Source organism: Euprymna scolopes, chromosome 1 (genome assembly GCF_053919585.1).
Source record: "Euprymna scolopes isolate OS-2025 chromosome 1, ASM5391958v1, whole genome shotgun sequence".
Taxonomy (NCBI): Eukaryota; Metazoa; Mollusca; class Cephalopoda; order Sepiida; family Sepiolidae; genus Euprymna; species Euprymna scolopes.
In genome coordinates, this window is record NC_136482.1 from 14,928,356 (window position 1) to 14,955,547 (window position 27,192).

At 36.1% G+C, this 27,192-nt stretch overlaps 1 protein-coding gene across 2 annotated transcripts in view; it reads right to left on the reverse strand.

Moving 5' to 3' along the window:
- The window catches only part of LOC145283584 (uncharacterized), a 131,258-nt gene that overhangs the window by 55,391 nt on the left and 48,675 nt on the right, over window positions 1–27,192 (reverse strand). Inside the window, exon 1 of one of the 2 annotated variants that reach the window (XM_080132615.1) lies at window positions 12,507–12,742. The exons of the other annotated variant lie outside the window; for it this stretch is intronic. The gene's annotated coding sequence lies outside the window, so the exon portion shown is untranslated. Of the gene's footprint in view, window positions 1–12,506; window positions 12,743–27,192 lie in introns of those variants that run through there. 2 annotated transcript variants of the gene reach the window in all.

Genomic DNA, 27,192 nt, shown 5'->3' on the forward strand with positions numbered 1-27,192 from the left:
GGGAAAAGGACACACATATTGACACATGGCTAAAAAAGAATTTGAAGAAAGCAAAATCTCATCTCCGTGTAATCGATGTGGAAATTTTCATTGGGATTAGGATTGTTCATATTTACCCCCCCCCAAATGTTTAATATGTAAAAAAAAAAAAAAAAATGTTTAATATGTAACAAAAAAAAAAAAACATATAATATAGAAATTTTGTTTGCCGGAGACTGTGAATAACAAAGAAGTGTTGCGAAAAAAATATGACTATAAAAATTCATGATAAAGCAATAAAAATGCAACTCTATGCGAGTTCAGCCCTTTCGATGGTAAATTTAAATACCTGAAAGAAACTGAATAAACCCACAATGCAGAGAACACGCAAAACAACAAAGGCCGTTAACGGTACGCAAATTAACTTCGAGGGAGGGTAAATTTCTAGTGAACGTCAAATTATTGAAAAAGACGAAAAACATTAAAAGCTTATGTATATTAAGGAATACAACTAACCTAATCGGGTCGGACTTGATTCATGAATTTAAAGTATGGAACCAGCCAAGCAATAATTTTTGCAAAACGAAAATAAAAAGTACAACAGACACCCATGCCTTTAAAAACAAATTAAAAGGACTATTTTCTTGTTCTAGGCCATTAAAAGCAAAACACAAAGCGGGGACAAACCGATACTGTTGTAGACTGAATAAAATTAGCTCTTCCCTAACAAAAAACAGTGCCTGATCACAAACAAATGAATCAAAATCAGGCAGAGTACTCTATCGCTAGTCTTAAAGTGATGACATCCTCGCCAACCGACCTACTGAAACGCCGTAAACGACCAAGTTCTCTCTGATTATCTCTCATCATCTTCAACGGGGAAAGGGGTGGCTGGTTAATTTTAATGCACCTAAAACCAAGCTTCTATTTTTCCGTCATAAACGCTCTGATCTCTGTCTGGCATCAATTGAAATGAATGACTCTCGTCTTGGGAAAGCTCATGTTTTGACAAACTTTTAGGTCTGACCTATACTCCTGATCTGAGATGGAACACGTACATTAAATCCGTTGCCAAGTCTGCTGGAAAAATTATGGGATCGTTCTACTTCTCCAGTAGATACATAACTGCTGATGCAATTCTCTACTTATATAAGAGTCAAGTAAGTCAAAGGATGGAGTATTGTTGCCACATCTGGACAGGAGCTGATAGGAACACCTTATCCTGCCTTGACAGAGTTTAAAATAGACTTCATAACCTAGTGGAGGATGCGTTGCGAGCCTGTCTCTACTTATCGTTATTTTTATGGCAATACTCGTTATAGCTCCAATCTATGATCCTCCTGGCCTAATTTTCACGAAATACATATCAATAATTTCCTCCATTTTTTATCTGTGTCTAAACCTAAACATAGATTTTATGAACAAAGCTTTATTTCTTCAAAATGAACGCATGCGGAACTCTGTTTTGTTGTTCTGCTTTCCAACTGTCTACAATATGGTCGTCTTCAAGTATAACGTGAACAAGTTCTTGATGAGCCTCCCTTAAGTAATCAAATTTAACAAATTTCCACTACTAACATTCACTACGACATTTTCTCATTGACTACTGTACACTCATTAACACTTATCCTTGAGTGGCCTCCAGGCCTTGATAAGTGACGACTCCTTTGTAAAAAAACAAAACAAAAAAAAACAAAACAAAACTGCAGGCGATTTCTTTTTACCGGTTACTAAAAATTCAGCTCCATCGCAACAGGTGCCAGTCGAATCCTTATTTTTTCAGTATTGGAACTATATTTACCGCCGTTTAAATATATTACGTACAACAAAAGTATAGCACTCAGACTGTTTTTCCACAATATGGAAGCACTGCCAAACTGTTTTACCCGGCATCTTTTCAAAATATACAGTTTATTAGGTTAACAATACTAGTGGGACCTCTGAGACAATATCGCCCATTGTTTGATGGATTATTATAAGTGGGGTTCTTAGTTGAGGTTTAATGACCCTTTAATTATTGTGGCGACGTCTATCCACGCAAGTAATCAATTGTTTTTATTAAATTCTTCCAATTAATACACGAGAAATTGCAATAAAATATTTTTCTTGCAGGTCAAAAGAAAAATTTTCGACCTGAACAATGAATCCTCCAAGAACTAGAGACTAATGAAACCGTCGAGGACACATTTTATATTGAGTCTTCGTAAATTACATTAAAACCACGACGTTCGGGCTGGAAAAAGACAATCACCGAGCCGTTCATGGCCCACTCAAAGAAGTTGTCAGATTGGCAGGTGATGTTGTGGCTAGACTATTCTAATCATAATACCGAAAGACTAAACCGTAAGGTGTCAGTAGATATCCGGTGGACCATCCTAGGTCGTTCGTCGGTTGCAACGAACAACCCATCTGTTGTATGCATTGAAATACATGTTGTTACTTTATTTTGGCATTCTGTTTTTCTTTGCACATCTCAACAGGGCTATAACTGTAATGTAACGTGTTGCGATCGTCTAGTGTTCATGTATGTACGTTTATTTATAACAGAATCTTTGTGATCGTCGTGTGTGTGTGTGTGCATCTTCTATAATATAAATCTCACCTGTCTGTTGAAATGTATGTATGTATGTTAATATGTCTGCCTAAACTTTTGACAGAGGCGACGGATTTTATCGAGATCGGTATCGTTTTGAAACTCGACTCTTCGGACGACAAATATAGAAATTTGGCTAAAAACATTGATTTCTTCACCCTCAGCTGGGCACTTTTCTACAGGTAGGGTCGCTTTTTTCGCCGATATTTTCGAAAGTCATCCCCTATTTTCGATTGACTAGCCTTAATTTAAACCTACGTCACGGTTTCGGTTTGGCAATGGGCGCAACAGCAAAGACGTCATATTTTTTCTTCACTTTTTTCCTCCTTCGCAGTACGGGTTCGAGCCTGCTTGCCTACTACCACTTTTTTTTTTAACTTAACCCCCCCCCCAACACCGGGCAACGCCGGGCACCCAGGCTAGTATATTTATAAGTGTGTATGACAAATACAGACTATAATAAGTCACAACAGACAGTCTTACCACAACAAAGGGACGGATAACATCTTTCTCGAGGTTTTATGTATGGAAAAACAGAGAAACATATATTCGTCCATCTTTTTTTTTTTGACAGGTGTGCCTAAAGCTGCAATGAAGATTCATTCCAAGGAAACGACCAACAATTCTCGAGTTGTATTTTCAGGCAGTTTATTCCATATGTTTCCTCAACTTGGGAGTTTCACGCTTTCCTTATTCTACATTTTTGCTACCTCCTGCTCTGATCACTTCCCCGGCCGCTTCCCAACCTACGTCGCTAATCGACTCCCCTCGTCTGTTCAAATCGACCACCAAACCGAAACTCTACGTGTATATCAAAAGTTTTTTCTTAACTTTCTAACCAATAATAAATCTACGTAGCACACAAGAACAATCACCCATCTTTGTCACGTAATTTTGTGTATGTTAGTTATGAAAACTAAAATTCTTAACTGTTTTTACATGTTAACATTCAAAAGTTATTGTAAAATATTTAACATAAAGAAGCGGCACATATGCTAAAAAAATTTACTAAGCAGACCAAGCACAGAAATTAGCAGCGTATGGGAACCTCTGATTGTAGAAAAGACAAAATTTTGTACAATCCCTTATTAAAATTTCAACGATAAAAGGGAGATAATCCCCTGTTGAACTTTATTAGCGTTGCCCCTTTTTGTCAACCAATTTTTTTTTACATAGACGAAACTACAGCGAAAAAAATGAAAGAAAAAACAAAACAACTCCAAGAATACGAAACCCTCTACGGAGCCAGTAACTTTTTTCTATTTTTTTTAAAGATAACGACCGGCATGCCTGATGAAAATCGAAGGCTATACCGACCGAAACGTTGCACAAATAACACTCAAGATGAGAACAATAGTCCGATCAAAATAAAAACGAGTTTATCCTGTTCTAAATTTTTATTATGTTAAAATAACAATGAGAACATTTTAATAGTTAAAGCTGCGTTAGAATTTATAGATTTTTTTCGTAGGATTTGGATTATTTGAGTGACTTTCTTCATCTTAGAAAGTTAAGTGAAAAACCAAAAATCAAAAAACGAAAACAACAGCAATATTATATTCTCCGTGGATAATTTTCATAGTAAAGCAGGCGTTATGAAGATTTTGCAACAATTGTTTTTTGCGACCTGTGACATAGGTAATAAAAAATATAACCTTGTCGGTCTGCTAATGTTATAAATTACGTAATCTCCTTCGGCCGCTATCCAAGATTGATTAAACAAACGGTCTTCACTCCGTTTACGTGACTTCTTATTGCCAAGTTAACCAATCAAAAGTATCGAACGTAAGGACAACCACAAGCATAAAAAGAGCCAACACTCACAAATATAATTTTTTGCTTCCGATCTTCCTGATGGTTTCAGGTAAGCAAAACCTAACTATTGCGTTGTTTCCTGCATTCTTTTTCTGATATTTCAAAACGGATCGATTAGAGGAACGCATTGGTTAGAACAAGTTAAACTCTTGTCAGTTAGACGTATATTTCATATTGTGAAAATGCGGCGGATAACAAAACAAAACAAAACAAATAAAAAAAGAAACGAAAACAACATAATTATATTTTCGAAGCGGATCGATTAGAGAAACGCCTCCGTTTTTCGTTTGTGACAAAAATTAAGAAGGAATGGAAATTATTAAGATGTAAAGGAGAAGATTTGAGAAAATATGATCAGACATTCATTTCTGGTTCGAGCCTGAAGGGTTTCTTACTAACTCAACCTCAGCTTATACTTTAAAAGAGTAGAAAGTGAATATTGGGTGGTTTATTTTCGGCAGTCGCGTAACTCTTGATCCCTCATTTTGTCTTTTAGTCTCACGATCAGGGCTAATAACTGATGATTGCAACGTCTTGTCAGACGAGTGCCACTCCCTCAGACATTTAAAATCCATGGGCCCAAATGTCTGAGGGAGTATCTATACAAATATGATGTTACAGAGTCTTAGCTTTGTACGACAGCTAAGTCTCTCTCTCGGTTCAAAATGTTGAGATCCAGCAACAAGCAAGAGCAAGATAGCCAGCAACAAATTAAACTGCAGACCAGCTTAATGCGGGTACTGGTCTTCCGCTTTATGTTTTTTTAAATCAGAGATTTGCTTCTCCTAGAAAGGTTGCCTTCACCACGGCTTACGGGAGCCCTCTCTTCCCCAATACACATATACACACACAAATATACATGGTGCTAGTTGGCCGTTGACCCAGAAAAAGAGTTCATTCGCCCTTCGCGTCAGGTCATGTCATATGCTACTGGTACCATGTAACCCAGTACTACCTGCCTCATGGTCGGGTCACCGGCGACTAAACTGGTTCCCCCACCAGACTTGTTTGGTGAGGAGGGCGGCTAGTCTCCCTGAAGGATTAAAAACAAGACCTTCAAAAGGGCTAATAACTAGGGCTATGGGTACAGCATATTCTTTTCGTTGTTTTTACTCTCGAGTATATACTCGACACATTCAGACATAGTTAATCAACCGAGAACTTCATCACTCTATATAAAAGCATATAAGATATAAACAAATACACCCTCGAGAGTCAAAATAATTAAAAGTGTATGTTGTTGTTCTAGTCCTACTAATTACGCATCAAGTATTATCGGTAATATCTGATGTGTTGGCAAGGCTACGCCGACATTCCCCAAAGGAGAAAGTTTATAGGAAATATCAAATTCACAAATAGTTCACAGCCGCATGACTATTCAAGTGAAAAGAAGATGACATACAGAGTCTGGCATTCTGAAATGGTCACCCATCTGGTACTGGCCAGGTTCCACGTTGCTCGACTTCAGTGATCTAACGTACTTTGCGTTACTATAAATCGAAGTGAAATGGTCTTCCTAACTATCAGGATCCGTGGAAATTCCACGAGACGAGAAATTTATTTAATAAAAAAATATGTTTTGATACAGCTGATATTTTTCTGGATATTAGAATTTTCAACAGAAAGATCAATAGCTTACAACAAATATGAGTTTATAAACATTTCCATGAAACACCCAGAGTGATATTGCGTTACATAGTTTAATACAAGTAAAGAAAAAAAACAAAACAAAATAAGAAACAATATTTATTTTACTCCTCCAATCCAGCATCTCTTGGCAGACAGTATTTTTCTTTTTTTTCCCTGTTTCTTTCGAATGTTCTCTTTTTATGTAACTTTTCGCTAACTTCTGTCTTCGGTGAAGAATCGCTGCACGACAAAATTACTACGAGTTCCTTTCCCTCACGATTAAAACAAAGTTTCATAATTATAATGATATTTGAAAACGAGGCTATATCAAATGGAGGTCACTTTCATATCCTTATCTAGAATTACCAGATTGCTATTTTAAAAAGCAAATTTCGCAAAATTTGGCTTTTTTGAAGCCATCTGACTTATAAATTTTATTTGGCCTTTTTTCAATGCATAACGTGCGAACTAACTGAGGAAAGAACATGCCGAATATTATATAGATTATATTTAGAGAACACCCAGTCAGTTCTATATAGCGCACATGATAAAAAATCAGACTAAAGATATCAACGTCTAACTTTTCATCGCAACATTTAGCTTATCGACTTTTTTTCCTGAGAAATCTATTAATTAATTTTAATTTATTGTTAATCTATACTATTAATAAAATTCTAAATGTTTATTTATTTTTTTATGGGTGTGTGTATATATACCAATAAAACATTCGAACGGCTGCACCGATGTGAAAAATTATTTTTTCCACCTGACTCTCTAGATTGTCATCATCTATATGTGGTTTGTAACGAACAACACCGAGTTACACAAAAAGCTCGAAATATGGTTTCTTGGGGTGTTTCGCTTTTATCAAAAAAGTTACCTACCCATGTCAACAGAATTTAGCACTGTCTGCATACAGTCGCGGTAACATCTTTCGGCGTACGGACAGGACTTGTCGCGCAATAGATAACGCGTCTGACAACGGCTTAGACGATTCCAGGTTCGTAATAATTTAAACCATCATTTTATCCTTAGTTAGGGTATTTTTGTTTTTTTCAGTGATTTTGTTTTGTGCATTTGGGAATTTCCCATACTCCGAGTTCACAGGATAAGGGTTGATGCTAAGACAATGTTCAGTGTAGTTGATGTTGAGTTTGACTCGGCGTTGTGTGTGCCGACGCGGCGCAACCGCTAGTTTAGAATATAAACAGGTTGCTAAATCCCATCCCCACACTGTAGAAATCCCTAGATGTAAAAGATCTTTTTTACTCCAATAGTTTCTTCCCCAGAACCGCTAGACTCTGGAATTCCATTCCAGGTCCCTGCTTCCCCAACAGTACTGACGTGCAGAAGTTCAAGTGTAACGTGAACCGACATCTTGCTGCCTAAATCCCTACATAGTACCCCAGTAGTTGTTGCCACTGATAGTAGCTCCCTTCACCAAAGTGGCAATTTGCCTTGTTTGGGGTGAAAATGTAATAAAAATAAAAAAAATGCAATTTACATTTCTTTGAAGAAAGCAAAGCTTGTGTTATATTTTGTAATGCGTTTAAAAAGTTCATTCCAATTCGAAAGAAAATCATGTATATATATATATGCATATGTATATCATGTATATATATATATGCATATGTATATCATGTATATATATGTATAATAGGCAGATGCATCCTACGATTAAGTGTTGTTGCTATATTTGGCGGCATCTGCTCGAAGAACCCTATCCTGCCTTGACAAAATCGGCTCCGAAACCTTATGGGTGATGCCGTTTTCTGTTCTCTGCAACCTCTTTCCCACAGAAGAGACGTTGAGAGCTTGCTCCTGCTCTGTCATTATTTTCATGACAGGTACTCGATCATAGGCTTAATCCATGATGCCTCTTTGCCAAACCACACAAAAGCACTCGTCTCGCTACAACCACTATAAACGATTTTCCCTACTCTCTATCTGTGCCTAAATCTAAGCGCAAATTCCATGACCAACGCTATTTTTCTCAAACTGTCCACCTGTGGAACTCTGTTCCGCTGGTCTGTTTTAAAGCTGACTACAATATGGCCGTTTTCAAATCCAATGTAAACAACTTCGTGTTAAATAATCCATTTTTACCTTATTTCACCGTTAACGATTACTACGCTGTTATCCCAGTGACCACCGTACATTCATTCATCCTTATCTTGGACTTTGGGCCTTTATAAGTGGTGATTCCCCTGTAAAAAAATTATAATCATAATAATAAAACTTTGTTGTTTGTCCCTGTGCACAATGTGTGACGTTATCGTTTTATGACGCAATTCCTAAAACAGAGCTTGAAAGACCCTGGTATTCAACTTATTTAACTGACCTCGTGTCACATGTCACTGTATTTAAAAATGCTTAACATATTCTGATTCTAGTGTCCGGTTCGCAAGACCTTTTATCTCATGTATTATTTGGTGCGGTCATAGGAAGCCATTCCTCCTAGGTATTACTTCCTTCTTCGAGAGAGGATTGGTTTATTGTTAACCGCCTGAGGCGCTTATGCCAGTAAATGCTGATGGTTTATTTTGCATCTAGTTGTTGGAAATTATCTTTATTTAACCGTGCGTCGACGCAGCAACAATGTTTTCCTTATTCCAGCGATGTAAGCCGATCTAAGTGGATGGCCTAATGGGTCACATTTTTTCTCCTTGTATCTTTTATAAAGTTTGTGTTAAATGTGTTTCATCATGCCGACAACCCGATTATATAACACTAGCAAAAGTGATTCTTCATTACGTTTTGTCTGTATTACGATTCTGTTAATACTCCTCTTTAATAAAAAGTGGAGTGATTCGATCTTTTTTACGGTGCTAATGCACTGCTTGATCTATCAATTAATTGATCTTTGTTCTCTATTTGATCGGAATGTCAACCCAATGCTTTTGACCTTAGGTATGCAAAGCTTTTAATAGATTTGTCTTCGCATGACAAAGTTTTTCGTAGTCGTCGGTCACTGTGACATTTAGGTTTGTTTGTAATTCTTAAATCTTTAGCATTTAACCTGAAGAATTACACTTTACGACTAGCGAATTTTTGCATTCATTCTTTATGCAAACTGTTATTCTTATCTTTATAGTTGTTGTTTCACCAGATTTCTGCCAATTCATCCTCTGGCCTTCTTCTTTTGATTAACTGCGACGGGATAGGAATGCTGAGGCTTGCAACTTATCCCCAGCAATTACTGCCTTCCATAGTCGCTGTCTCACCATGTTTGGCGCAGTGGATAGAGGCGTTGAGTATTTGCGGTTCCAAGTGAGTATTGCCTAAAGATAGCGATATCGATCCTACTCAAGCAGGCCAGAAGATTAGTTGGCCAAAAAACGTGGCGAGATAACTCTTATGGAAGGCTGTAATTACTGCGGATAAATTACAAGACTAAACATTTCTATCCCGTCGTGGTTAATCACCTGAATAAGGCCACAGGATAAGTTGGCCAAAACATGGTGACACAATAACAACTATGAAGATGAGGATAACATTCCACAAAAAGAATGAATACACAAATTAGTAAGCCTCATCTCAAAGGATTCCAAAAATAAAACAAACCAAATATAGTGAATTTTTATTTGCCACTGTTGTACCATGTTATTAGCAATAAAACGCTTTTCACAGCAGCTTGCTTTGTTCCGTCAGCCATGACTAGATAGAGGTTCTAAGTAATTCGCAATTAGTCCAGTCATAGCTGACGGAACAAGAGCACGCTACCCCCCGTGAAGTAAATAAAGTATTCCGCTTGAAATTCCATCCAAATTCCTGAGTTCGACAGAAACATTCCCGAGTTCAACAAGATACACCTGAAGAAGGTCGGAGGTTATATCGACCGAAACGTTGTGGAAATGGGGGAATCACAATCAAGATGAGAACATTAGTCCGATGAATAATAATACGAATAAACAATCCTCATCTCAAAAATTCAGAAATGACACATGAAAACCACATTCCGAAATATGGGATCGTCTAAATAGTCATGAACGGACAGTTGTAGACTACATCAAACGGCTTTTGTGTGACGTCTGGTTCGATATAGAATATTACTTTATTTGTTGATAAAAAGTATCAAGGTTCTGTTTTCGATATTGTATCTCGGGATCCGCCTTTTCTTTTTTTATAAACGCTATTATTTCGTTTACTATCAACGAGCGACTCATGGCCAATTGGATGGGGGCGATAGACGGAATGTGTAAAACGTTATTAGACACAATACTTTACACCTAAAGTGGAGTTAAGAAGAGGAATAGAAAATTATATTAGAAGGTAAGCATTACATTTAGACCTACGTGCCAGGATACAACGTCACTGGCAGGAAAATGTAACGTGGTGAAGATATGATAAAAATCTTTTTATTTTGCGTATCAGGACCCTACTTTATTTAAAGCTCTGTCTTCGCTCCGTCTCATTCAGCAAAGATATTGCGTTTTTATTTTATTTTATTACATTTTTGCAGAGAGGAAGACAAGAAAATGTCGACTGCTACATTAACGATACATCGTTACAACTAGACGTCACTATTCAATTGGCCAACCACGTACGTGTCAGAGAGCCGAAAAGATATTTCTGTCAAGAAAACGAATAGGATAGGAAATCTATGTGCTAGATGGTTAGCTACCGGAAAACACCGTAAAGAACAATAGAAGATTATTATGAATTTATGAATATGAAATGAGAGAGATAGGACAAGTTACAGTTTTACATTTTTAACGCAAAGTAAACGTATGACTGGAGTTGTCATATCTTGATGACCTGTTATCATATGAGTATGAATAGCAGACAACGTGCGGAATGACTTAAAATAAAACTGTGAAATTAGTAAACACATTCTCATGACGCAACAATAAAATATACTGTACTGCAGTAATAACATATATAATTTAAAGTAAATAAGAATATAGACAAATCAAAGTTAAATTAATTTTGTCAAAAAATGCCACTGTTATGACACGATGATTGATGTTATACGGCGACTGAGAAGATGAAGTTTTGTTAAAGATACTTTGAGGTCTCTTGAAAGGCAGCACCTGCGAATAAGAAATAACTGAGTGTTTCGTTTCTTTTCCATTCAGTCGTCTTTCGCTGAAATCAAGGGGCTAACACTAATGAGATACATAGATATTCGAAATTGAGAACAAAGAATGATGGACCCCCTTCAATTAATGTCACTTTAAGTAATAGCACCAAGCTGGATACTTTAGCAGTTTAAATGCATTCTTGTCATAGAATCCAGTAAAACCATAAGACCACAAGAAAGATGCACTGTAACATATTTAAATGGTCAATTGCGGAGAAGAAAAATCATGTTCTCAATTTCGAATATCTATGTATCTCATTAGTGTTAGCCCCTTGATTTCAGCGAAAGACGACTGTGCATGGACGCTTGGAGCGCGCTTTTGCATACTAGGGTCATTCAAAAAGTAAAGTATTCGGAAACACGATATCCGAGTCATAAACTCTTAAAAGAAGACTTTCTTAATATCTACCATGTACAGTGCGTGCGATAATGCAATCATATTTCTATTTAACAGTTCAGTCCGGCTTTGCTCTGGCCCTATGTACTGTTCATAACTTTATGTGCATATGTATATATATTTAAAAGTTTGACTCATGTCCAAGCAATCTACATCTAAAATTTCAAGTGTTTAGAACCAAAATTGGCGGAGGAGTTTGGTAGAATCTGAAAAGACCAACTCTTTCAAGTTTGACAATTTGGCAGCAAAACTTTCGCCCCAAATCTGATTAAAATGCTTGCTGCATGTCTGAATGGCCGTTATTTAAAATTTCAAATGTTTTAACCAAAAATTGGCTGAATAGTTTGCTAGAGACCACAAAGGTAAAATCTTTTGAACTTTGACCCTTTGGAAGCCAAATTTTCGGCCAAAAACCGATTAAAAACTTGCACTATGGTTGAATACACTTTATGTACAACTTTTAATATTTCGACCAAAATTGGTTGAGTAATTTAGTAGAGACTGCAGAGGTCAATTTTATAAAACTTTGACCCCACTTTTGATCCATTAAGATTTATTGTTTTGGGCTCAAATTAAATTACAAAGTTTGATCCATGTCCAAGTAACCTACATCTAAAATTTCAAATGTTTGGACCCAAAATTGGTAGAGGAGTTTTGAAGAGGTCTCAAAGGTCATATCGTTGAACTTTGACCCCTTGAGAGACAAATTTATGCCCGAAAACAGATTAAGGTTTTCCCAACTCCCAATATCCCTTATGTCAAATCTCGAGTCTGTAGACTGAAAATTTGGTAGAGAAATGAACACACACACACACACACACACACACACACACACACACACACACACACACACTTTCACTTTGGCTCTTCTTATTTTAGGTGACAGAATCTGACAGATTAAATAATAAAAGTGAATAATTCTGATCAGCAAAAAACATAGATTAGTCAGTCGAAATGAACTACAAAGAATATTGATTCGGTAAATGAATGTTATTACAAAAGCAACTTACCACAAAAAGGGATTCCCTTGCACACATGGAATATATTCTTGGCTGCTCAAAGACAGTGTACGTATATAAAGTGCATTTCTTTCGTATATGTAAACCGTCTATCGTATAATCGTATTTCAATAAAATAGTGTGCTTTTTGTTAGATTCAAATGGTTTTAGTAGGTTTATAGGACATGTGTATTCTTTGTGTATGTGTCCGTGTTGTATGATATTGGTTATAAGCACATTTGAACCTATTTAAAAGATATATATATATATATATATATATATATATATATATATATATATATATATATATATATATATAGAGAGAGAGAGAGAGAGAGAGGGAAAAGGAGAGTATGTGTGTGTGTGTGTCCGTGTGTGTGTGTGTGTTTTTGTGTGTGTGTGTGTGTGTGTGAGAGAGAGAGAGAGAGAGAGAGAGAGAGAGACTCCCACTGACCTGTATTATCATACGACAAACGTTTTTACAATCGAACCGTGAAAAACTAAACGGAAGTCTTTTCATTTTTTATTTATCTGATTCATCCAGTTACGCAATGAATGCTGAAGCATTGCGTAACTATAATCGCCAAATACGATACACACCTTGGTGGGGTAAACGAAATTAATAATAGGTTCCATTACATTCACTTTTGCACACGTACAGTCGTCACCATAATACGCTTTCGAAAAAATTACAATCTATCTTTCTATGTTCTTTTTCTTCTGTAAATTCGGGTTTTTTTTGCGTGCATATTGATATTCATATTAAGAACCCTCTTTTCTATGTATTTAAAAAGAAAATACAATTTTCTTATAAATGGGTTGTGGAAATACATTCACGGGCAAAAGATCTTGTTTAGAAACGTCTATGTGATTGGTTTTCGGCCAGAAATTTGGCTGTTAAGGGGTCAAAGTTCAACGATTTGACCTACCAAACTTCCCCGACAACTTTGAGTCTACGCACTTGAAATTTTAGATATAGATTCCTTGGACATAGATCTAACTTAATAAGTTGATTTAAGCCCAAAACAATAAATGTTAAGGGGTCATAATAGGGTTCAAAGTTTAAAAGATTGACCATTTTTTTTGCTCAGCATACACCTCCAAAAACCCAGGCAACTCCGGGCACCCATGCTAGTCTATCTATGAAAGTGAAAGTGTCTGTCTGTCTGTCTTTCTGTGTGTCTGTGTGTCTGTCTGTGTACATTTCCCTACACAATAACTCTGCCAATTTTAAGTCTACAGACTCGAAATTTGTTATACAGGGTAATGAGATTTGGGAAAATCTTTGTAATCGGCTTTAGCTAGAAACTTAGCTATTAAGGGGTATAAACAATTGAAATTTTAGATATAGGTTCCTTGGACATGGATCTAACTTAATAACTTGATTTAAGCCCCAAACAATAAATGTTAAGGGGTCATAACAGGAGTCAAAGTTAATTTTTTTTTACCTCTGCGGTGTCTCCCAAATTACTCAGACAATTTCTGGTCTAAACATTTGAAATTTTACATAAAGGGTATTCAGAGATAGGGCAAACTTTTTAATCGGCTTGGGTCGAAAATTTGAGCTACCAATATATAAATGTATGCATGTATGTTTGCATGTGTGCTTAAAACCTTTGACAGAGGCGACGAATTTTCACACGATCAGTATCGTTCGACCCTTCAAACGACAAATATTGAAAAATTGGCTAAAAACATTAATTTCTTCACCCTCAAATGGGCAGTTTTTTTTTTACAAGGAGGGTTCGCTTTTTTCACCGATAATTTTGAAAGTCATTCCGTCTTTTTGATTGTCTAGCCTTAATTTAAACCTACGTCACTTCCGGTTTGGCGGTGGTCGTAACAGCAAAGACGCCAGGTTTTTTCCCGTTCTTTTCCTACTTTGCGGTACGGGTTCGAGTCTTCCTTCCTACTATCACTTTTTTTTGCTCAACACACACCACCAACCACCCGGGCAACGCCGGGCACCCATGCTTGTATCTACAAAAGTGAAAATGTATGTGTGTGTGTATGTGTGTGTCTGTCTGTGTACACTTTCCTACCAAATAACTCTGTCAATTTTCGGTCTACAGACTCGAGATTTAACATAAACTGTATTGAGATTCGGGAAATCTTTTTAATCAGTTTCGGCCAGAAATTTGGCTGTTAAGGGGTCAAAGTTCAACGATTTGACCTTTGAGAACTCTACCAAACTCATCCGCCAATTTTGGGTCTAAACAATTGAAATTATAGATATAGGTTACTTGGACCTGGATCAATTTTTTTAAATTTGATTTGTCCCCAAAACTATAAATTTTAAGGGGTCAAAATTTGGGTAAAATTAAAAAAAATATTGACCTCTGCAGTCTCTATCAAATTACTCAGCCTATTTTTCGTCTAAACCTCTGAAATTTTACGTAAAGTGCATTAAGACATAGGGTAAACTTTCTAATTATTTCTTTTTTCTGAACATTTAGCTTCCAAGGGGTCAAAGTTCAAAGGTTTTTGCCTTTGCGGTCTCTAGCAAGCTATTAACCCAATTTTGGGTCTAAACACTTGAAATTTTACATAAAGGATATTCAGACATGCGCAAGCTTTTAAATCAGATTTTGGGCTAAAATTTGTCGGGCAAGAGGTTTACAGAGTTGACCTTTGCAGACTCTACCGAACTCCTCCGCCAATTTTAGATCTAAACATTTGGAATTTTAGATGTAGGTTACTTGGACATGGGTCAAACATTTTAATTCAATTTGAGTCCAAAACAATAAATGTTAAGGGGTCTAATTTGGGGTCAAAGTTTTAAAAATATTTGACGTCTGCGGTCTCTACCAACCTTTCTCTATGGTTCTTAAGGATATAGAAAGGCATTACCGTACATATTCACACTTTTTAATATATACATATGCAAATAAAATTACGAACAGTACATATGGCCCGAACAAAGCCGGGCGGAACTGCTAGTATATCTATACAAGTTAAAATGTTTGTGTGTGTGTATGTGTATGTGTGTGTGTGTGTGTGTGTGTGTGTGTCCGTGTACATTTTCCTACCAAATAACTCTGTCAATTTTCGGTTTAGAGATTTGATCATTGCGGTATCTACCAAACTATTCAGCCAATTTTGGGTCTAAGCATTTGAAATTTTACATAAAGGGTATTCAGAAATGCAGCAAGCTTTTAAATCAGTTTTTGGACGAAAATTTGGCTGCCAAGAGGTCAAAATTGAAAGATTTGATCTTTGCAGAAATTTTAGATGTAGGTTATCTGGACGTGAGTCAAACTTTTAATACATATGCACATAAAGTTATGAACAGTACATAGGGCCCGAGAAAACCCGAGCTGAACTGCTAACATGTATAAAAGTTAAATTGTTTGTGTGCATGTCTTTGTGTGTACATTTCCCTCTGTCAATTTTCAGTCTACAGACGAGATTTGACATAAGGAGTATTGAGATTTGGGAAAATCTTTTCAATCTGTTTTCGCCGAGAAATTTGGCTGTCAAATGGTCCAAATTTAACGATTTTACCCTTGAAAACTCTATCAAACTCCTCCGCCAATTTTGGTTCTAAACATTTGAAATCTTAAATGTAGGTTACTTGGATATGGATTCAACTTTATAATTTGATTTGAGCCCAAAACTAAATATTAAAAGGTCAAAATTGGGTTCAAAGTTAGAAAAAATTGATTTCTACGGTCTCTACCAAATTACTCAGCCAATTTCAGGTCCAAACATTTGAAATTTTACATAAAGGCTATTCAGAGATTAGGCAAGCTTTTTAATTGGTTTGTGTCGAAAAATTTAAGCTGCCAAGGGGTGAAAGTTCAAAAGATTTGACCTTTGCGGTGCCTAGCAAACTACTCAGACACTTTTGGGTCTAAACATTTGAAATTTATACATAACGAGTATGCAACAAGCATTTTAATCAGTTTTTGGCGGCGAAAATTGTGCTGCCAAAATTTCAAAATTGAAAGAGTTTACTTTTAGAGATTCTACCAAATTTCTCAGCTAATTTTGGGTCTAAAGACTCGAAATTTTAGATTTAGATTGATTGGACATTGGTAAAGCATTTTATTTGGATTTAAGACCAAAATAATAAATGTTAAAGTGTCAAAATTGGGGTTAAAGTTAAAAAATACCTCTGAGGTCTCTACAAAATTACTCAGACAGTTTTTTGTTTAAACATTCTAAATTTTAAATAAAGTGTCTTCATACGTAGGCCTAATCTATACATATAAAAGCGAAAATGTATGTATGTATGTGTGTTTGTATGTCTGCTAAAATCTTTTGACCGACGGAACAAAAATTCACATACTTGGTCTCATATGAAAGCCCCACCCTCCGGACGGCAAATATCGAAAAATTGGCCCAAAACGACCATCAGAAGTGCGTCAACTGATCGATTTTCTGCAAGGGGGGGGCAAAAAAGTTAAATTTTTATGTTAAACATTACATAAATCGATTTATAACTGCCCCCCAAGATACGGGCGCCAACTCTTCTACATAAAGTATACACGGGGCCGTTTATTTTGGGTCAACTTGTATTTAAAACACGCTGAGTCATGTCACGTGATCTTGACGTCAGCAAGCTGTAATGGCAGTCTGAATTTAAAAAACATTGTTGTTATCGGTAAAAAATTAAACCCTCACACAAGCTAAACTATGAACTTCTACGCTATGACATCGTTACCAAAGTTATTAGCAGGTTAAAAATAGTTAGATACGATAGTTAAACGAAAAATAACAAGCCAAAAATGTGAAGTAAAAAAAATAATACGTCTACAGAAAATATTAACGATCGAAGTTTTTACAAAATAACAAACCCAGACGCTATTTTCTTTTTTAGTAACACTCTTTAGAGTAAGGAAGACGAAGTGTGTGTGTGTGTGTGTGTGAGAGAGAGAGACGCAAACAGAGAGAGAGAGAGAGAGAGAGAGAGAGAAACGTTAACTTGTTCACCCCAAAATCGACAATTTTCGACGGGGGGGGGGTCAACAACGCATGCGTCAGATGACATCATGACGTCGTGACCTAATTTACTTTAAATAATTGAAAAACCAAACAAATTTCATATTCGTGCCTTTAGCTCAGGTAGTTAAGGCCTTGGTTCAGTATCTAAACGTTTTGGGTTCGAATCGTTGTGTGAGATGTTTTTTTTTTCGATTTTTTAAATTTAAATATTGAACCCTGTATTATTTAAGCAATTTTTCACGTACCGTTCATTTTCCTGTTTTTTTTTACTTCGCTTATTCTTAGCAACACCCCAAAACACCCGGGTACCCACCGATTTTTTAAATTTTAATATCGAAACAGGCTTATTTAAGCCATTTTTCACGTGTTCGTTTTCTGTTTTCATCGTTCGTTTGCCTTACGTTAGTTTTTTTGTGTTTTTTCGATGTTTTGATTACCCCCTCCTTAAGTTTTAACGTTGTTTTCTTTTTTTACTTCGCTTATAACAAACAAACCTGGTCATTTACATCGTCGTCGTCGTCGTAACGCTCGACGACTTCCGGGCGCGCACCTGTCATTTTGGTTCTTACTTAAATAAATTTAAACATCTTTCAGTAACTCATTCTGACTGGCCGATTTTATTTTCAAACTTCGCCTCAGGGCTTCGGGTTCGATCCTATCCCCCGGGTTCTTTTTTAATTAACACAACACACACCTCCAAACACCGGGGCAACGCTGGGTACCCCTGCTAGTCTATATATATATAAAAGCAAAAATGTATGTATGTATGTATGTATGTATGTATGTATGTATGTATGTATGTGTGTGTGTGTGTGTTCGCTAAAAATTTTTGACAGACAGAACAAAAATTCAAAAATTTGGTCTCATATGAAAGCGCCATCCTTCGCCCGACAAATATCGAAAAATTCGCAAAAACGTTAATTTTTTCACCCTGAAATCGGCACTTTTCTAGAGGGGGGGGGTTCGCAAAAACCGTCCTCTCATCCCGATATCGGTTCTATGCATGCGCCAGACGACGTCCTAACCTGATTTACTTTAAATATTTGAAGAAGTGACAGAATTTCCTATACGTCCTGTTAGCTCAGTTTTTTTAGAGCGTTCTGTCATTATCTAAACGATTTGGGTTCAAGTCGTGGTGTGATATGTCTTTTTTTTTTCGAGTTTTTAAATTTTAATATTGAATCAGGGTTATTTAAGCCATTTTCACGTAACGTTCGTTTTTCTGTTTTTATTTACTTCGCTTATTCTTAGGTTTTCATTAACACCCCCCCGACCGACCCCCCCCCCAAAAAAAAAAAACACTCGGATTCCCACCGATTTTTTAAATTTTAATATCGAAACAGGCTTATTTAAGCCATTTTTAACGTGTTTTTTTTGGGGGTGGTGGTGTTATTTTACAGATTTTTTAAAGCAGTTTTAACGTTCGTTTTTCTGTTTTCTTTTTTGTTTTTGTTTTTTCGATTTTTACATTTAACATCGTTTGTTTGCCTTACATTAGTTATTTTTGTGTTTTTTCGATGTTTTGATTACCTTCCCACCGCCCGCTTTACTTTTCAGATAAGTTTTAATGTTCGTTTTTCTGTTTTCTTTTTTACTTCGCTTATTCTAAGATTTTCATTACACCCCCACCCCGTCCGACCACACACACCTCCAAACACTCGGGCAACGCCGGGTACCCCCCGCTAGTCTATATATATTAAAGCGAAAATATGTGTATGTATGTTTGTATGTATGTATGTGAGTTTGTATGTCTCGCAAAAACTCTCGACACGGGTCACAGATTTTCGCCAGATCGGTATCATTTTAAAGTTCCAACCTTCGCCCGACAAATATCGAAAAATTGGCCCAAAACGTTAATTCCTGAAATCAGCAGTTTTCTACAGATTGGGGGTCAGCAAAAACCGTCCTCTCATGACGAGTGCACTTCTACGCATGCGTCATACGACATCGGAACATTATTTAATTTAAATATCTGAAAAAGCGACACAATTTTGTCGGCCTATTCTTAGCTCAGTTGCTTAGAGCGCGGCCTCATTACGAAAAGGTTTTGGGTTCGAATCATGGTGTGAGATGTCATTTCTTTCGATTTTTTTTAATTTTAATATTGAAACAGGGTTATTAAAGCCAATGTTTTTTTTTGGTTTTTATTATTCAGATTTTTTAAAGAAGTTTTAACGTTCGATTTTCTGTTTTCTTTTTCACGTTTTCTTTTTTGTTTTTCCCATTTCCCCATTTAACATCGTTCGTTTGACTTACGTTAGTTTTTTGTGTTTTTTTCGATTTTTTTTAAATTTACTTCGCTTATTCTTATGTTTTGATTAACACCCCCACCCCCACCCGAGCACACACACCTCCAAACACCCGGCCAACGCCGGGTACCCCCCCCGGAATTTGTTAAGCCATTTTTCACGTGTTTTTGTTTTTGGTTTTTATTTTTCAGATTTTTTAACGAAGTTTTAACGTTCGTTTTTCTGTTTTCTTTTTCGCGTTTTCTTTTTTGTTTTTTCGATTTTTACATTTAACATCGTTCGTTTGCCTTACGTTAGTTTTTTTTCGATTTTTTAAAGTTTTCACATATTTACTTCGCTTATTCTTATGTTTTGATTAACACCCCGCCCGAGCACACACACCTCTAACCCCTCGGGCAACGCCGAGTAACCCTCGCTAGTCTATATATATAAAAGCGAAAATGTGTGTTTCTATGTATGTATGTATGTATGTATGTATGTATGTGTGTTTGTATGCCTCGCAAAAACTTTCGACAGGGGTCACAGATTTTCACGAGATTGGTATCATTAATGTTTCATCCTTCGCCCGGCAAATATCGAAAAATTGGCCAAAAACATTACTTTCTTCACCCTGAAATCAGCAGTTTTCTACAGGGAGGGGTCAGCAAAAACCGTGCTCTCATGACAAGGTCGCTTCTACGCATGCGCAAATGACGTCGGAACATGATTTAGTTTAAATTTAAAAAAGAAACGACCCAATTTTGTCAACGTTGTTTTAGCTTAGATGCTTAGAGCGCGGCTTCATTATCTAAATATTTGAGTTCGAATCGTGGTGTGAGGTGTCTTTTTTTTAAATTTTGATATTGAAACAGGGTTATTTAACCCTGTTTATTTATTATTTAACCCTGTTTATTTAATATTTAAGGGTGTTTTTTTTGTTTTTATTTTTCAGATTTTTTAAAGAGTTTTAACGTTCGTTTTCTGTTTTCTTTTTCGCGTTTTCTTTTTTGTTTTTCCGATTTTTACATTTAACATCGTTCGTTTGCCTTACGTTAGTTTTTTTATATTTTTGTTCACTTTTTTAAAGTTTTAACATTCATTTTTTTAAAATATTTACTTCGTTTATTCTTATGCTTTGATTAACAAGCACATACACCTCTAAACACCCGGACAACGCCGGGTACTCCCTACTAGTATATCTATAAAAGTGAAAATTTGTGTGTGTACATTTCCCTAAAAATACCTCTGTCAATTTTTAGTCTAGAGACTTGAGATTTGACAAAAGGAGTATTGAGATTTAGGAAAATCTTCTTAATCAGTTTTCGACCAGAAATTTTGTTGTCAAGGGGTCAAAGTTTAACGATTTGACCTTTGAAAACTCTTCCAAACTCCTCCGCCAATTTTGGGTCTAAACATTCAAAATTTATTCATAACGAGTATTCAGACATGCGGCAAGCATTTTAATCAGTTTTGGGGCGAAATTTTGCTGCCAAAAGGTCAAAGTTGAAAGAGTTGACCTTTGCAGATTATACCAAACTCCTCTGCTAATTTTGGGTCTAAAGACTTGAAATTTTAGATGTAGGTAATTTGGACATCGGTAAAACTTTTTATTGATTGGAGACCAAAATAATAAATTTTACGGTGTCAAAATTGGCGTCCAAGTTATAAAAATTGACCTCTGCAGTCTCTACGAAATTACCCAGACAAATTTTGGTCTAAACATTTGAAATCTTACTTAAAGTGTATTCACACGGAGGGCAAGTTATCCGAGCAAAGCCGGACTGAAATGCTAGTAAAGGAAATAAATACGATGGAACACTTTTTGTAGTAACTGCTACACAGATAAAAGCGTTAAGATATCTTGAAGTTATGTCAAATATTGCGTAACTGTAATCGCCAAATAGGAGAGAGAACTCGACGAGTTAAGCTAAATTAACAAGTTTTATTGCATTTACATTTGAATATGAAACGCACGAAAGTTATGAGTATAATATAAATTTTAATTGAAATACCTCGCATTGGCTAATTGAATGACGAAGTATATTATGAGGAGATTGAACATGATGGACTAAACCAATGAGATGATGTATTTAATTAATTTTTACATGGGTACACAATATAGAATTGAATAACGAATTATTATTAAGAAAATACATACAATCAAGTCCATTTTTGTTTGGATAAACGTTACATGTATAAACGCCTTACTCACATTGACATTGCATCAGTTTGAGGCGGACTGTACATAAGATGTTCTAGTTAGAATTAAAATCTGGCGATATTACTAGTTCAGTAACGAACACCTAATTAAAATACAATACAATTAATAAAAATAATAGAAGTATCACGTTACAAGATAGTAGACGTAGTAACGTAAAAGCTGATAGATTGAGTGACACAAGATAGTGTTACATGATAAGGGCTGTCCCCTTTTCATGTAAGTATAAAAATAGAGAGATTTAGTTAAAATGAAAATGACATAGAATAGACGAAATTCGACCCTCGTAAATTAGGTTTAGAAATAGATTACATATTGGAAAAATAGGTTATTGGGAATATAGGTTAAAAATTCCTTTTGTAAACAAAGGAAAAAGTTTTGGACACGCATGTCCAGAAAACGTGAAAGAAGACCCATGTTTTAACATGTGTATGACGTCATGGAAAATGGGAAGTTCTAGATATAGTTAGACACTAAGGAGAAACTGGGCGAGAGTCAGAGAGAGTCTGAAGACGACAGACGACAGTCCAGACATGGACATTCGCACGTCTAGAAGCGAGACGATCACTTTTGAAACTTAGAATGTGAAGCTTTGAATTCTTGACTCAGAAAACCACGGCCGGTCGTGAAAAGAAATAAACCCATCGTGTGTTTTTATAAACGTCGTCTTTGTGTTGTAATTCTACCAAAAGGTAAAGTGAAAATTGTTATTATATGTCTATATATCTGTGTTATAAAATGCCTTGACATACACATATCATATCTACACTAAGACTGTCTCAACACAATATCTCCTCATTCAAAGAACTTCTATTACACCTCTAAGTATAAACATTTTATATATATGAACCTGTTTATAAAACGAACAATCTCTTACAACATCTTTCTCTCAACAACATCATCTCTCTTCTTAGACTGCGCTTTTAATAAGACTCTCTAAGAATCACTTTTAATAAGACTCTCTCTTTCTAAGACACAACAACAAACCCTAATAAAACTTAACAAAGAACATATTAATAACAACAAAAATAATAATAATGAACTATATAACAAACGAAATAATGAAGCAGCAATATGATAGACGTTGTGACTCAACAATATGATAGACGTAGTGACATAGCAATATGATAGACGTAGTGACGCAGCAATATGATAGACGTAGTGACACAACAATATGATAGACGTAGTGACGCAGCAATATGATAGACGCAGTGACATAGCAATATGATAGACGTAGTGACGCAACAATATGATAGACGAAGTGACACAACAATATGATAGACGTATTCACACAACAATATGATAGACGTAGCGACGCAGCAATATGATAGACGTAGTGACACAACAATATGATAGACGTAGTGACGCAGCAATATGATAGATGTAGTGACACAACAATATGATAGACGTAGTGACGCAGCAATATGATAGATGTAGTGACACAACAATATGATAGACGTAGTGACGCAAAAATATGATAGACGTAGTGACACAACAATATGATAGACGTAGTGACATAGCAATATGATAGACGTAGTAACGCAACAATATGATAGACGTAGTGACACAACAATTTGATAGACGTAGTGACGTAAAAATATGATAGACGTAGTGACACAACAATATGATAGACGTAGTGACGCAACAATATGATAGACGTAGTGACACAACAATATGATAGACGTAGTGACACAACAATATGATAGATGTAGTGACACAACAATATGATAGACGTAGTGACACAACAATATGATAGACGTAGTTACACAACAATATGATAGACGTAGTGACACAACAATACGATAGATGTAGTGACGCAGCAATATAATAGACGTAGTGACACAGCAATATGATAGATGTAGTGACACAAAAATATGACAGATGTAGTGACACAACAATATGATAGACGTAGTGACGCAGCAACATGATAGACGGAGTGACAAAACAATTTGATAGACGTAGTGACACAAAAATATGACAGATGTAGTGACACAACAATATAATAGATGTAGTGACACAACAATATGAGAGACGTAGTGACACAACAATATGAGAGACGTAGTGACACAACAATATGAGAGACGTAGTGACACCGCTATATGATAGACGTAGTGATACAAAAATATGAAAGATGTAGTGACACAACAATATGATAGACGTAGTGACACAACAATATGATAGACGTAGTGACACAACAATATGATAGACGTAGTGACACAACAATATGATAGACGTAGTGACACAACAATATGATAGACGTAGTGACACAACAATATGATAGACGTAGTTACACAACAATATGATAGATGTAGTGACACAACAATATGATAGATGTAGTGACACAACAATATGATAGACGTAGTGACACAACAATATGATAGACGTAGTGACACAACAATATGATAGACGTAGTGACACAACAATACGATAGACGTAGTGACACAGCAATATGATAGATGTAGTGACACAAAAATATGACAGATTTAGTGACACAACAATATGATAGACGTAGTGACGGAACAATATGATAGACGTAGTGACACAACAATATGAGAGACGTAGTGACACCGCTATATGATAGACGTAGTGATACAAAAATATGACAGATGTAGTGACACAACAATATGATAGACGTAGTGACACAACAATACGATAGACGTAGTGACACAGCAATATGATAGATGTAGTGACACAGCAATATGACAGATGTAGTGACACAACAATATGATAGATGTAGTGACACAACAATATGATAGACGTAGTGACACAACAATATGATAGACGTAGTGACACAACAATATGATAGACGTAGTGACACAACAATACGATAGACGTAGTGACACAGCAATATGATAGATGTAGTGACACAAAAATATGACAGATGTAGTGACACAACAATATGATAGACGTAGTGACACAACAATATGATAGATGTAGTGACACAGCAATATGACAGATGTAGTGACACAGCAATATGACAGATGTAGTGACACAACAATATGATAGACGTAGTGACACAACAATATGATAGATGTAGTGACACAACAATATGATAGATGTAGTGACACAACAATATGATAGATGTAGTGACACAACAATATGATAGACGTAGTGACACAAAAATATGACAGATGTAGTGACACAACAATATGATAGATGTAGTGACACAACAATATGATAGATGTAGTGACACAACAATATGATAGACGTAGTGACACAACAATATGATAGACGTAGTGACACAACAATATGATAGACGTAGTAACACAACAATACGATAGATGTAGTGACGCAGCAATATAATAGACGTAGTGACACAACAATATGATAGATGTAGTGACACAAAAATATGACAGATGTAGTGACACAACAATATGATAGACGTAGTGACGCAGCAACATGATAGACGGAGTGACAAAACAATTTGATAGACGTAGTGACGCAAAAATATGACAGATGTAGTGACACAACAATATGATAGATGTAGTGACACAACAATATGAGAGACGTAGTGACACAACAATATGAGAGACGTAGTGACACAACAATATGAGAGACGTAGTGACACGGCTATATGACAGACGTAGTGATACAAAAATATGACAGATGTAGTGACACAACAATATGACAGACGTAGTGACACAACAATATGATAGACGTAGTGACACAACAATATGATAGATGTAGTGACACAACAATATGATAGACGTAGTGACACAACAATATGATAGACGTAGTGACACAACAATATGATAGATGTAGTGACGCAGCAATATGATAGACGTAGTGACACAGCAATATGATAGATGTAGTGACACAAAAATATGACAGATGTAGTGACACAACAATATGATAGACGTAGTGACGGAGCAATATGATGGACGTAGTGACACAACAATATGATAGACGTAGTGATGCAGCAATATGATAGACGTAGTGACACAAAAATATGATAAACGTAGTGACACAGAGATATGACAGATGTAAAGACGCAGCAATATGATAGACGTAGTGACACAACAATATGATAGACGTAGTGACACAACAATATGATAGACGTAGTGACACAAAAATATGACAGATGTAAAGACGCAGCAATATGAAAGACGTAGTGACACAACAATATGATACACGTAGTGACACAACAATATGATAGTCGTAGTGATACAGCAATATGAGACTTAGTGAGACAGCAATATGATAGATGTAGTGACACAAAAATATGACAGATGTAGTGACACACAATATGATAGACGTAGTGACACAGCAATATGACAGACGTTGTGACGCAGCATAATGATAAACGTAGTGCCGCAGCAATATGAAACACATAATGACACAGCACTATGATAGACGGAATGACACGACAATATGATAGACGTAGAGACACAGAAATATGATAGATTTAATAACACAGCAATATAATAGACGTAGTGACACAGTAATATGATAGACGTAGTGACGCAGCAATATGATTGACGTAGTGACTCAGTAATATTATACACGTAGTGACACTGCAATATGATAGACGTAGTGATACAGCAATATGATAGTCATAGTGACACAGCAATATGAGAGACGTAAGGGCGCAGCCATATTGCAGACGTAGTGAGACAGCAATATGATAGACGTTGTGACGCAGCAATATAACAGACGTAGTGTCAGAGAAATATGATAGACGTAGTGACGCAGCAATATGACAGACGTAATTACACAGCAATATGATAGATGTAGTGACACAGCAATAAGATAAATGTAGTGACACAGTAATATGATAAATGTAGTGACACAGTAATATTATAGATGTAGTGACACAGAAATATGATATTATAGTGATACAGCAATATGATAGACGTAGTGACGCAGCAATATGATAGACGTAGTGACACAGCAATATGAAAGACGTAGTGACGCAGCAATATGATAGACGTTGTGACACAGCAATATGATAGACGTAGTGACGCAGCAGTATGCTAGACCTTGTTACACAACAATATGATAGACGTTGTGACATAGCAATATGATAGACGTAGTGACGCAGCAATATGGTAGATGTAGTGACACAGCAACATGATAGACGTATTGACGCAGCAATATGATAGACGTTTTGACGCAGCAATATGATAGACGTAGTGAGGCAGCAATATGATAGACGTATTGACGCAGCAATATGATAGACGTTTTGACGCAGCAATATGATAGACGTATTGACGCAGCAATATGATAGACGTTTTGACGCAGCAATATGATAGACGTATTGACGCAGCAATATGATAGACGTAGTGACGCAGCAGTATTATAGATG